Source organism: Stegodyphus dumicola, chromosome X2 (assembly GCF_044657685.1).
Source record: "Stegodyphus dumicola isolate Sdum_Otavi_A_Nest chromosome X2, ASM4465768v1".
NCBI lineage: Eukaryota > Metazoa > Arthropoda > Arachnida > Araneae > Eresidae > Stegodyphus > Stegodyphus dumicola.
This window is the reverse complement of record NC_140781.1, coordinates 92086942-92101801: the sequence shown is the minus strand read 5'-3', so window position 1 is coordinate 92101801 and position 14860 is coordinate 92086942. Positions and strand designations below refer to the sequence as shown.

At 33.0% G+C, this 14860-nt stretch overlaps 1 protein-coding gene across 6 annotated transcripts in view; it reads left to right on the top strand.

Moving 5' to 3' along the window:
* The first annotated feature begins 3728 nt into the window (after positions 1-3728).
* The window catches only part of LOC118200940 (CTD small phosphatase-like protein 2-A), a 169980-nt gene continuing 158848 nt past the window's right edge, over positions 3729-14860 (top strand). For 3 of the 6 annotated variants that reach the window (XM_085809441.1, XM_085809444.1, XM_085809439.1), the window contains exon 1: positions 3758-3842. The gene's annotated coding sequence lies outside the window, so the exon portion shown is untranslated. Of the gene's footprint in view, positions 3843-14860 lie in introns of all 6 variants that reach the window. The other 3 variants (XM_085809442.1, XM_085809440.1, XM_085809443.1) reach the window with 3 other exon arrangements.

Genomic DNA, 14860 nt, shown 5'->3' with positions numbered 1-14860 from the left:
AAGGCGTCGCACTTCGTATTTTGTTTCTCTTGTGTGTAAATGTATTCTTCTGTGAAATAGTTGTTAAAAAAATAGTTAATTATGTATGGATTAGTAATTAGGTATTTGAGGAAAAAATATGTATTTAACTATTAGCAATTATGAATTTAAACTCTTGCTCATTTAATTATTTAGCACATTCAGTTATATTTCTCATAATTCGAAACTTTTATCATGTTATTCGATGAGGGGTAGGGCTATGCGCCCAGGCACCCTGGTGGTTAAGCACCGCAGTTCCCCTTCGTGACGTATTCCATTATACGTCAGACAACATGAACAAACATGAGATACTCTCCTAGTTGCCACAAGGAAAAATAAAATTTTGATAAAAACATCGTTGCCACAAGGAAAAATAAAATTTTGATAAAAGCATCGTTGCCACAAAATTAAAAAAAATTATCTCTGACAATATTGCTCTCATATTTTAGAAACAAACACTTCTAATTTCACTTTTCAACAACTCCACTCGATTTCAAGATGGCGGATTAAAAAAATGAACACGTGGAACAATCGTCATTGCCACAAAATCAAAACGAAACTTTCCCCCCAAATCCTCGTTGCCAACCAAAATACCGAAATCCTAAAAAATCTCCATGCACTTCTACTTCCACTTTCAAAACAAACACTTCTCCTTTACTTCGAAACAACTCAACTCAACTCAACAAAATGGTGGCACTTCCGGTCACATGGCCTCTGACGTCACTTCCACCGCCGTAGTGGGGCCAATACTACTCTAAGGCATTTCAATTAATGTAGCAGAATGCGCTGCTCCCTGATCTTCTAATTTGATCCAGCTTATTATTTTTTGCAGACTGTTATTAAGGAAATTTTATAAAAACTAAGGTTGAACTTTCTATTATGTCAAAAAGAGTTTCCAATCCTGGAGTTGCCAAAGGATCTACAAAGCGAAACCATGTTTCGATGTCCATAAAACAAAAAATGGAATTGCTGCAAAAGATGGATAAAGGCATATCCGTCTCAAAATTATGCGAGAAGTATGGCATTGGAAAGTCCATTGTATATGACTCAAGAAAGAAGAAAAAGGAACTTTTTGAATTTTTTGTGGAAGCATCTTAAACAACTTACATTGAAAGAAACATTTAACAAAGTAAACAAATAACTATTAAGTTTTTTTGTAAATTTTGATACCCTTTAGAACATAATTGTTCTTTCTTTCATAAATTACGATTTCATATTTTTAATTCTATAATTTCTGCATGCCATCTAGCCATATTAAAATTGATGATCTATTATCCGGAAAAATCCCAAATCCGGAATCACCGAAGTCAAGACGAGTCTGAATTTCGGACTTTGTACTATACCATTATCACCTGGGACTGAATCCTCAAAACCTTTACACATTTTATTAGAATCGTTTGCGCTTAACATAACCTGGGGAATAGCTAACCAAAATGATATTATGATTACACAGAATTTACAACACTATCATTACACAAATCATTAACTATGGTTATTAACATGATTAACCTTCTTTGTAACACCATTAACAATTAATTTAAATTAATTTATATGCAGGCTTAACTTCACTATTGTAATGTTCCCTATAATAAAGATCCGCCTTACCTTGCAGAATGATAATATTTCCGATTTCCTTAATCTGAGCCTAGTACTATGTGTTAACCACAGTAGGGTTAGCAGGCACCTGCTGAGAACTAACACACAAAGCACTCCTTTCCTTTCGGAGTATATTTTATTAATAATCACATCTGTTTGGTAGAAATCGGAATGATTAAGATTAATTTTGTTCATAAGTTCGGTTATATGTTTCTATAGCCAAATGGACGTTTATGTCATGGATCGTTTCGAGTATATTTCGTGCAGCTTGTTTGTAAGACAATGCGTTTACTCTGGAAACGCTAGGGACACCATCAATCGAAACTTGAACATAAATCCGTCATCTTGGGTCATTTCGCAAAAGCTCTAAATCACTTGAATTACATCTCGCACATAATTCACATCTCGAAAAATCACTGCCGAAGCAATATTCGCACGTTCCGACTGCAAGGCCGGGCATCATTTCATGGATACTTTACTATGGGACATATTAGCAAAATTCATAGGTAGGGTACTTGATTTATTTCAATTTGATCCTAATTTGATGGACGACAGCGGTCTAATAAAAGGCACTCTGATTGAAATGCAAGCCAATGCACGCATTTAAACGGAATTTTAAAAATGGGACTTAGAACAGGTGCATAGAAATTTACTATTGGTCTCCTCTACCTGTGTAAAATGGGATTTTCAGTGTCTCTGGGAATTAACACTTCAATGCATGAATTTTTATATTTTTACCAAACATTTTTTTTTCTTCATGGTCATGGCTTAAATAAATATGGAAAAATATTTAACATTTTTTATTGATTATATTTTGAATTTTTAGGTTTGATGCATATATGCATCGTCATGCATTCAGCACTAAAATGTAAACCACATGAAAAATCATTTACAATAATATATTTAATAAATATTGGAATAAAATACTTAAATTATTTATTGTTTTTAGAAGATACTGACTTTAATTAAAATTGTGATGAAAATTTAAATAAAAATAACATATCGAATATTTTGCACACGTATATTTATTATGCAATTTGTGTTGCATGGAAAATTTCGAAATCCTTATTCAGACATAATGCTACAATGCATTTTTCAAATATAATAAATGTTTGGAATTTGCAATTTGCCATTTTACAACGATTGCGATTTTCGTTCCATATGGGAAAATATTGAATTTTTTCTTGTGTGGCGCAGGTTGAATGAATGTTTGATGGAGGACCTCTCTGTCTTTTTCCACTGTAATCATTTTTTAAAAGACCGCTCGGTCTTCCACATTTAGGAAGTGAACTTTCACCCATTTTGCACAGTCCAACAGATAGTTCAACCTGAAAAGCGGCTAGGTTTAGAAAATCCTTTGGGTTGGCTCCAATCTGTAGAGACACTCTTTTGAACAGGAGCCACACATTTATGACCGCAAGGTCTTAGAAGGTGGTAAAAAATCTCATATACCACTTTCTTGATCTCAGAGTTATTTTACACCTTCTTATGTGGCTATTCAACACATCTACGCCCCCCATATGTTTGTTGCATCATTTCAAAACATTTGGGCAGTCCATAATAACTGTCTCTTCTTTCTTCCTATCGAAACTAGATATCTATTCAATGGGATGTTTCCTAGCAAACGTAGACAACAGGAACACATTCTTATTGTCTTTTCACACTAAATTACATATATCAGTTCCACCGCAGTCTGAACAACGTACTCAACGCTTGTTCTCCTCGAATCTTTCCAGTTGCTGTTCTGCAAGAGCTTGCAACCTGGAATTCTGTTCCTAGAACATTTCATTATAAATTTAACATATTTTTACTGGAAAAATGTATGCACGGAATTGTTTAGAAACGCATACGCTTCACTACCGTAATGCAATGTATTTACAGAACAAACGTGGACGCCGCTTGCTAGGTAGGGTATCATTTCCCGATAGTGTAGAAAACTGAGAACCCTCCCTCCTTCTATTCTAACCTCCTTGTTCGGCCCAGGTACACAGATGCCAACACCACTCTTATAGCTTTAGAATTTCATAAATAATATTTTATGTTTTTGTAACTGCAACTCTTTACTTTTGGCGATAATTGCGCTTTTTGGCGAGAATCCATATTAGTTGCCCGGTCGGTTTAGTACTCAGATTTTCGCGTTCCGTGTGTGCGATTTGACGCGGGACGTCAAGTGAAGTAATGACAGCTACTATTGTAATGTGGAATTTTATGCACTTTTGCACAATTTTGTAAGTATAGTAACTTTTTCAAAATTTGACATTACAGTTTTTTTAAATATCGTATGTTTTTTCATAATGTTTATGTCTAAATTTAATATTCGTTACAGAATTACTACACTTGATACGCCATTACTCATGACATCGTCCGAAATGGCGGGAACAAAATTCAGAGAGCATATATATATCAATTAAAGGTTTTACGCTTTGTGAGAGAGAGTAAATAGTAATATTCACTTTGTAGGACAGAGTGTATAGAAAGTTGATCGGTCCATAATGTTAAAATTTTTTTTAGGCACAATTGTACTATTTAATCTAGTTGTTAGATTATTAATATGATTGCATTTCAGTCATTTTTTAACTTGTATATCATTAATAAAAAAGTATCATTGACTCCTTGGAATTATGTTACATAATCTTGCCCAGCTTACTGTGCTGAACTTCACAGTTATTCCTATTTACCATGACAACGATACTTTAGTTTGTGTTTTTACGTAAGTGGTGGTTGTTACGTTGGATTCTTTATCGCCGTGTAATTGAATACATCGCCAAACCTACTTCATTTCAACGGCACAATTTTTAAATCGTTGTAAAAGATGAAACGCGTTTTTTCGTTTTTAAAAGAAGCACTTCAAATTGCTTACACATTTTTTCTTCAGTTTATTTTAGAAGATTAACGCAATTATATTTTAAACTCATTATAGAAGCACTTCAAATTACTTGCACATTTTTTCTTCAGTTTATTTTAGAAGATTAACGCAATTAAATTTTATATTTTAAACTCATTACTTTTCAAATAATTTTTCATGTGTAAAACACAGCAGTAATCTTAAAATATTTATCAGATGCATTTCAAAGCGTATTATACATTCACAGATTTTCTTTTATACTGTAATCAAATAGCTATTGTCAAGAAGGCTGAACAACTCTTAGCTAATGTGTGCTGCTTGAAAACGCTTCTTCGTTTCTTAGGTAGCCCAGGTACTTCCTCATAGTTAATTAGCCAACAACATTAGAAAAAAAAAAAAAAAGTTTTTGAGATTTTGTATTTTCTTCAGTTTTTTTTTTTTTTTTTTTTTTTTTTTTTTTTTTTTTCAGATTAAGTGAGACTTTCTCCCTCTCCATAATATTTTGTGAGAATCAGTAAGTTTGATTGTATTTTATGTAGAATTTGTTGCAAATGGATAAGCTCTTTTAAAATTATTTTATTAATTAAATCAAAGATATTTATTTAATATTCATTTTACTTACTGTTACTTTATAAAATTATATAAGGATACAGCAATCCCAATTTCTTCATCAAATCATTTTTGATGTGTGTATCACTTTTCAAATAAACAGTTTAAATAAATTTAGAGTATGAAGTATAATTTTAGAGACTTGGAGTTATTTTCTTTGATTCTCCATAATCATGTTGGAAAATTATTTATCACTGTTATTTTTATGGGCAGTGATATAAACATAATATATGTTTTCTCTGAAGTTTTCTCTTGTGTTGTAATATGGGCTGACTCAGATGTTTTGATTTTTACTCACCCATTGCTGTTTGGAATTTAAAAATGTTCTGTACAGAAAACCAGCTGCAAAAACAAAAATCAGTAAAACTGGATATTATGCTCCAGTTTGGCGCATTTTCAAAAAGTTACCAAGTCGCCAAATGGGTTGTTTTTGCTTGTTTTAAAAAATCGCTAACTCATCATATCGCCATATTATTGGTTCTTGCGAATTTGAATTAATTCTGTAACCATGCAAAAATATCTAAACAACCAGTAAACATTCAAAAATATCTAAAACGGGACTTCAAGAAAAACAACGAAAAAGGGGGAAAGTGCAGAATCACCCACTGCTTGGCGCGCTTTTAAGAATTGCACATACTGGGTATCCATGTACACATCGACCGATTTTCACTTTAAAAAAATCCCAGAATTAAAAAAAAAAAAAAATGGCATTGGACACTCCCTTAACTCCAAAAAATGGCATTGGGCACTCCCTTAACTTTATCCATGTACACATCGACCTATTTTCACTTAAAAAGTCAAAGAAAAGTGACAGAAATCCAATTCTTGTTACTCTTGCAAACAAATAAGTGAGCGATTCTGCACTTTACCTAAAGTATTTGAAAGTTATTAACTATGCATTTTATAATATCAACAATATTAAAAGTTTTCGTAATATCATGTACCATTTTTAAGACAGTAGCAAAATGGAGTAAAGTGTTTTATCATGAAATTTAAGAAATTGTAATAAGTAGCAAATAATCGGAAAGCATTGATTCGTATAAGCCAAGAGGTTACCAGATTTGGCACGATTTCGCTTCACTTAATGACTGGACCGTAATCTCCAGTCTAGTCCAAAAATCTTAAAAAAATAAGGAAAAGTTGTGGGACTTGTTAGATCTGGTCTTTAGGGGTATCAGCGACCCCTATACCGACAATGTTAAATTGGCCATTTTCAATGTATCTTTTCTCAAAATCTGCTGTAGATACACTCTTGAAGAAATTTTTTGTGTAATTAAAGTATACCTGTTTGATTATACCAAAATGAGTTTTTGAAACATTTTGAATTTTAGAGTAATTTACAGAATATTTTGTTAGGTATAGTAAAATTTAGCACTTTTCTCACACACAAATTTTTTTTCTAAGTTTATTACAGAAAGCTCATTTCAGTAAATATTAGGTAACCGGCTAATCTTTGGAATATGGTAACAGGTAGTTTGGCGACATTTTGGTAAGGCAATAAAGGTTACTAGCTAGGACTTTAGTAGTGTACATGGATAAAGTCAAGAGTGTGCGCAATGACATTTTTGTGCAATTCTGGGATGTTTTTTCAAGTGAAAATAGATCGACGTGTACATGGATACCGTGTATGTGCAATTCTTAAAAACGCGGGAAGCAGTTTGCAATTCTACACTTTCTCCCAATTTCGCACCTAATCCTCGTCATGATTAAGCATTTTTGTTCCATAAAAGTTCTAGTATAAGCGTAATTTGGCTAGCAGATGTTAGAAAAATGTTGAGTAAAAAAAAAAAAACATGCCTTTACTTTGTGAAAACAAAATGGCGTCCAAAACAAAACTAGCAGGTTGCTGTAGCAGGGTTGGTCGCCAAAAAATCGCCAAGTTACCATTATCCGAACATTAACCAGGTAACCTAATAAATAAGCCATAAAAATTGTAGATACCTGTGAGCAGTAGTTTCTGAGAAAAGGTACATCAAGTATAGAAAAATCACGTTTGGAACACTCTTGAAATATTTTGTGTAATTAAAGTATACCTATTTGATTATACCAAAATGAGCTTTTGAAACATTTTGAATTTTAGAGTAATTTACAGAATATTTTGTTAGGTATAGTAAAATTTAGCACTTTTCTCACACAAAAAAATTTTTTCTAAGTTTATCACAAAAAGCTCATTTCAGTAAATAGGTACCTAATAACATAATAAATAAGTAACCTAATAAATAAGCCACAAAAATTGTAGATACCTGTGAGCAGTAGTTCCTGAGAAAAGGTACATCAAGTATAGAAAAATCACATTTGGAGAAAAACACATTTTTATGTAAAAATCCTCATTAATCAAAGCAGTCGAAGACAAATTAAAACTAGATTTTTTACAGTTCTAATTTTCATAGAGATTAAAGAATGGTATCTTTAGAAAGATAAAAGTGTAGAGAATTTGAAAATGCAAAAATCCGAAATCAAAATTTTTTGAAGATTTTGGGGTTTTAACACCCCTTTAGAAATAAGATAAAGCATAAAAATGATTTATTGACATATTTGTTCATTTTTTCTACTTCCAGCATATTATTTTGTCTGCATCAAAATAACAAATGAAAACCAAAAATCTGATAATTTTGCTAGCTATGTATTTGTCAACAAAAGAAATTGTCTCAAAATGCTGAAATTTGAGTTATTGGAAACACAACATTTAAAATATTTAATTAATCTACATGCACTTAAAATGAAAGAGGCCCGGAGAAAGAGGATATGCTGTAAACCTCCTGATCACCACAGTATAATGGTTACTATAGTCACTTCCGCAAAGAACCAGGTAAATGTAAACATCGCCAACTTTGGCGATAATAGTTGAAATCTGGTAACCTGTCGGATTCAACCTGTTTGCTTGTATGAAGGTTGCAACCATTCCTCTTATGTTCATTTTGTTGAATTATCACCATCATTGTTCGCATTTGCCGATTTAAATTATTCTTCACTTATTTATTATTATTTTTTCATATTTTCACGTTATTTTTTATGAACTTTTAACAATAAATAGATAGAAATATTTTCATATAATTAAGGAAGTTTCCGGTAACAAATGGTGGTTCGCGAAAGAAAATATGTTGGGAGGGGGGTCAAAGAGAATTTTTAACACGGCTGTTAACGTAGCGGTGAGCACGCAGAACCATGAGGTTACCAATCCATAAAATTGAACTGCCCCCTGAACTTGGTAAGTAAAACTGCAACGGCGCCAATGGGTTTTTTGCGGATGAAAACCCGTGTAATGTTCTACAGCTAATGAGGTATCAGCTATCACGCTGTTTCATACAGGTGGTGTATTAATTGCATATCTAACTATTCATTAAGAAAATCTTTTCTGTAGCAAGTTTTTCTCTCGCGAGTGTACTGGTAACTTACCAGAGTTCAAATGCTGTCATATAATACCAGAGTTCAAATGCTGTCAAATCGGCTGGTTGTGTGTGGTTTTCCTATGAGTAATGTGGATACGAGCCAATTTCCTTTAAAAAGTTCTCCATTGAAGGCACCTCCCCCCCCATATGCAAATATCCCTGGAGTTGCTTTAACAAATCTGTGCATGTGCTACCACACACATGGAGTACTCCTGGATTTATACACTTTTATATTTAACCATTTCACTGAATACCAGGAATACAAATGTAAATATCAGCTGTATATTTCTACTTTAACTCAAAAAATTTTTTGTTTCTTAGAAAATGCTCTTTATTATTAGTTGTGGCTATAACTGTGCTCATAATGATAGCCAAGCAAAAGATTTTGTCAGTTCACCAAGTCATCATTTGGAGTTGCCGATTTTTCAGGGAAGGGTAAAACTGGAAAGTAATTATTATTATTATCAGAGCTGTGCCAAGATATTTTTTCATCTGAGGCCAAAAGGTAAATGCTTGCCCCTATATATATATACAGTCAAAAGTCGTTAATTCGGACACCCATAATAGGGAATGATCTATAATCCGGACCTCAAAGCTGAAAACTTTCTGCGCATGCGCCATGTTGACACATGCGCATAGGCATTTACGTGTGCGCCTAAGACCTTTTACGACTGCGCATATGCGTGTACGCAAGTGCAGAAAACGTTTCGCGTGCGCATTTCATGTATAACGGACGGTATAAGCTAAAATTATCTAATTATCTATTTCAGTTAATGTTTATGATTGCGTTGTTACTTAATCTTCAAATTGGATCCGGCTTATTATTTTTTGCAGAGTGTAAGAGCAATTTTATAAAAGTAAACTTGAACTTTCGATTATGTCAAATAGAATTTCCGATTCTGGAGCTCCCCAAAGGATCGTACAAAACGAAAGTATGTTTCGATGTCCATCAAACAAAAAGCGGAATTGCTGCAAAAAAATGGATAAAGACATGAAGAATGTGACAGAGAGGTTAGTGGAAACAAAAAAATTTCGATTGACAAGTTAGTCGGTATTCTCGGCACAGCAATTACTGGGACTTGAACAGCGGAACTTTGTAACTGAATAAGAAACCATGTCAGCTTATAGAATTAAAGAGAAAGTATTACAGTCAAAAGTCTTTAATCCGGACTCGTCGGGACTTCGCCGATTCCGGATTATCGATTTTTCCGGATTATAGATCATCAGTTTAAATCTGGTAAGATGGCATGCAGAAATTATAAAATTAAAAATATGAAACCGTAATTTATAAAATAATGAGCAATTATGATCTAAAGCGTATCAAAATTTACAAAAAAAAAGAAGCTTAATATTTATTTGTTTACTTTATTAAACATTTCTTTCAATGCGCGCATGCGTAAAGCATACATTACGCATAGCCGAAATTAGAAAATTGCAACCAGAAAACTGTTTGATTTGTATTCGTGATATTTATAATGGCGAGGAATTTGATTTAAATCATATCAAAGACGGAGTAAATCGAGATTAAATACTACATTTAGTAAGGAATTATAAGCCAAATAAAATAAAAACATCTGCCCTGAAGATAACGATAGTGCTGACAGATCAACTTCCAGTTCATTGCACGCCACGACGTCCCCACCCCCCCCGCGCGCAGAGCAGCGTGAAATTGATAAATTGAATAAAATGAAATTGATCTTAAATACTTATTTCTGCGAACAAATTCCAGAAAGGGTTAAGCATGATTCAATTCGCAATAATAAATGAAGGCGTTATCTTTGTTGTTGCGAAGCTACGTTTCTCTAGATTGGCAACAAATCCACTACTCTGCTGTTTCAAATGTAAACAAGCAATGGCCGCTATCAAAAAAATTATTACGTTTAGCAGCACTTAAAAGAACTATAAATTTGTTGATAATTCTAAAACTATTACATACAGATTTACTAAAGGCATAAAAACCTTAACCTGAAGATAGAAACAACATAATTCAATGATTTTTAAAGCAAAAAATATACAATGTACAAACATATAAGAGTAAAGAAATTGAGATCACTGAGCTGGGTAACAGAGTGGATATAGTATATATAAATATATTTATATACGTTTTGCATGGCCGATTGCAACCAAAATACGAGGTGCACATCTACATGTTATAGTAGTCCTATATACAAAATTTCAACGTTCTGAGATTACTCGTTTTTGAGTTATGCGAGATGCATACGTTCATACCGACGCCACGAAAAATTCTCTTCGGAATTCATTTTAAAGCAGTTTTATAATTTTTTCGGAGGAAAAAGAGTCTTTTATTCTGTCCTTACGTACAGATATCACGCAAAAACATCGTTAAATTGCATTCGAAAGCGGTCAAAATGGATATTTTTGTTGAAATATCCTGCCTGAAACTTTTTGCGATTACAATACTTCCTTTTTACTTCGTACAAGGAAGTAAAAAAGGATTCAAATTGGTTTTTAACTTAAACATTATTTTCAGTATTAAACATAACACTAATTTTTTTCAATAGTATTCAATATTAATCATAGGTTTGTATTCATAAATATAATGTACACAAAAGCGGCAGTAGAATGAATTTATATGAAATTTCATATCATAAAAATTTAGATTAGAATTGTTCACAGCTCTTGAAGATTATATGCCTAAAAGGAGTTGCGTCTCATAAAGGACGTTTAAAGGGAAAGAATTCGTATTGCGTTCACATGAGGAAAAACCAAAAAACCATGTGTTATAAGAAAAGGGGAACAGAAAAATTTAGAAAAATGTAATAAGACCACAATAAGAATTTAATTCATTTAAAAGAGCATCCTTTTTTTCGGGGGGGGGGATTTACAGAAAAGAGTAACGTGTTTTTAGCTGAGTTCATTCATCAGAGAAAAACTTTGCATATAAAGCTGTTTTTTCAAATGTTTCACTATACAAGTAATATAAAATGAAGCATAGAAATTTTTTTTTCTCACATGCACCCAAATGCACGCATTACCCTTTCCTGGATTTGAAGAACTCACAGAGAGAGAGAGCAGAAATACGGACAACAGATTTTTATTGGTGTCTGACTGATAGCTTTGGGAACAAGTAGTCTTTCAGTCACTCAAGCTCCGACGCATTCAAATGCGTCGGAGCTATATTGAACGGTTCTCAGAAGCTATTTTAACAAACAGGGCAAACGGGTTTAGTTATACTACATTACAAAGAAGATAAAAGTGGCGTCCACTATGTTAGAGGAAAGGCCTTTTGGTGGTGAAATCTGTCAATGGCTACATCAAGGGTTGGCCTCTTATCTGTTGATCTACGTCTGTAAAGAAATACCGCAGAAACATGTGTTCAAAAAGACCACTCTTATACTTTTAAATATTTTCGGTCTGACAGCAAGATTTTTTTAAAAAAATCAAGTTGTTTTCAATATAGAAAAAAAAAAAAAAAAAAAAAAAAGTAATAAGCTAATTTAAATTGTTTTTCACAGAATTAAGTAGGAAGATAAAATATTATTATATTTTCTTAGAGATTATTTTGCATTTTTCAAGTTACGAAAATCTCACCTAAGTGCATGTATTTTCAAATCAGATTTATTAAATGCCTAATTAACTAAGTTGTCTTAATTTACTAAACAATCGCACTTTCGAACATATAAAATATACATTAATACATGCATAAAAATTAAATAAAATTTGAAAATAATGCAATTTAGGAATTATAATTAAAAAAATTTGTTGTGATATCACGTTTTACGTTATATGCATTTATTTTATTTTTGTAATATGCGTTTAAATTTATTTTGTTTCAGTATATGCATTTATTATCCTTTGTTGTCAAATTTTGTCCGATTATTTGAATATGGCAAAGCAAACGGGACCTGTCTGTCTAAGGATAGACAAGTTGCAGTGGTAGGCTTTCTAAGTAAAAATCACTCATATCCATGGGAAAAACTATGAAACCCAACCATGCAGCCAATTTGTTCGTTTTGGTTTCAGTGCGAGTGGAATTAGTAGTAATCAGCGGTCTTAGCTAGGTGGGCAATTGGTGGGCTCTGATAGAATTTAAAAACCTGATAAATCGTATTTAATAAACATAATATCAGTACACGAACCAGATTTATAAAACAAAAATAAAATGCTTGTATCGGACATAACTAAATCTCGATATAACACATAATTACACTGATAAAGTGAGGTGTTATATCGCCAAATTCAAATACTAAACAGAATATACATTAATTCTACATATAGAAAATGTTAGCAAATTTCACGGGGAATGTCTGTTGGCAAAATCCTTATTATATACATTGTTATTTTAAATTCATCGCATATCTCGTATTTTTATTCTTACCTCAAAACACATTTAATTTACAAATAACTTTATTTTTTATTTAAAATTAATAACTTTATTTCCCTATAAAAATTTCTCTTGATCTTTTCAGTTATAGGATAACGCGCGCGAAACAATTTTCTCTTTACAAATATATGCACTAGTAAGAAAATGCACTTTGACAGCAACTCATTTCGATGATGGTAAAATTTTTCTAAACATAAGAAATTTGTTACTTAAATTCATTTTTTTATTAAACAAAAAACGAAACAGAATGAGACATTATTAAAAATGTTTCTTTGACATTTCATATTCTGAAAACAAGAACATTGCTATAAAAGCAAAGAAAAAAAAGGAACAGCATATTTCATTTAATGGTATTAGCGTTAGTATTAGTATTATTTAATTATTTCAAAGCCTTGAGGGCTATCTGCCTAAGGGGAGGGATGCCTTCGTGAAGGACTTTCTAAGGGAAACTGGCTCGTATACACGTTACACAAGGAGAAAACCATGGAAGCGCCCATGCAGCCAGCCCATTCGTGGGTTTCGAACCTTGGACCGAACTACCAGTGTTCAGCGTCTTTACCGCTCAGCCGCTGGTGGGCTTCATTTAATGGGGAAGCATAAACTTTTAAATATAAAATATTTTAAGCATGTTATGCTGTAATCATTTTGTTTATTTAATTATGGCAAAGCACTCGAGAGTTATTTACATAAGGGAAAGGATGCCTTCGTGGAGGACTTGCTAAGGGAAGCCATCTTGTGTACATGTTACACATGAGAAAGACACGAAAGCATCCATGTAGCTAGCCCTTTTGCCGGGATTCGAACACCAGATAAAACTACCAGTATTCCATTCTGGGCTAGCTTGGGTAACGGAAAAGATCAAAATCTCATAACAAAGGCAAAATGAAAGCCTGTATAATAAGAAGTTATTGCCATTTCAATAGCATAGAGTGACTTTCGCGATATTGTATTTTATTTTATTTAGCTCATGACAAAATACACGAAGACTATTTGGTAGTTTAACCTGGATTGAAAGCCCTGTGAACTGGCTCACCACATCTGTGTTTTCGTGAATTTACCTATATGTAACACAGGTACGAGATAGTTTCGCTTAGAAGGTCTTTCACGAAAGCATACCCTATTTAAACAGATCACCTTTTGCGAACTTTGTCATTAATCTAACAGTCCAAACGTAAGCCCAAGCGAGGACTCGTAGTCAGAGCACGTCTTCGTGAAGGACTTTTTTAATGAGATTGGCTTATATTCGCGTTAAATATAGGCAGCAAAAATCCACGAAAACTGCCATGTAGCTAGCCCATTCGTCGGGATTTAAACTCGATTCAAACTGCCAGTTTCTACTATGTCACTGCGGGCTTTTGTTGCATCTTTATAAAAAATCTTTGCAAAGTAATCGCGGACGCATAGTTATTGGTTTTTAATTTGGTTTGGTTTTACGTGATTACGGTAAAGCGTCGAGGGCTATCTGCCTAAGAGGAGGGATGCCTTCGTGGAGGACTAAGGGATACTGACTCGTCTACACGTTACACGTGAGAAAAATCATGAAAACGCCCTTGCAGCCAGCCCGTTCGCGGATTCGAACTTCAGACCGAATTACCAGTGTTCAGCGACGTTTACTGATCGGCCGCTGGTAGGCCACAATTATTGAGTACCAATGGATTAATTAAGTTAGGAATTTAATAACTTTCAGTCGTAGTGTTGCTATCAGCACTGACATTTGGAGAGGTTATTTTCTAACGAAATTCTTTTAATGTAATTAATTTAATTCGTTAGCTAATTGTTCCTCTGGCTAATTTTTGTGTGCAGTATATGTAACTCTTTCATACATTAACTGTTTTACTTAACTTATACTCCATTAATTTTAAGCGATTTTATACCAGTAGATTTCTTTCCAAAAAAGTTCCAAGAAATGCATATTTTTTCCCTAGATTTTAAAACTAATTTGTATTTCAAATCTTAATAATAAAAATTTTAAAAACAAATATTTCTAGAAATTCCTGCGGCACATGAATTTATTCGATTTAATTGAAGTTTTCGAGTAGAATATATTCTTTTCGACAT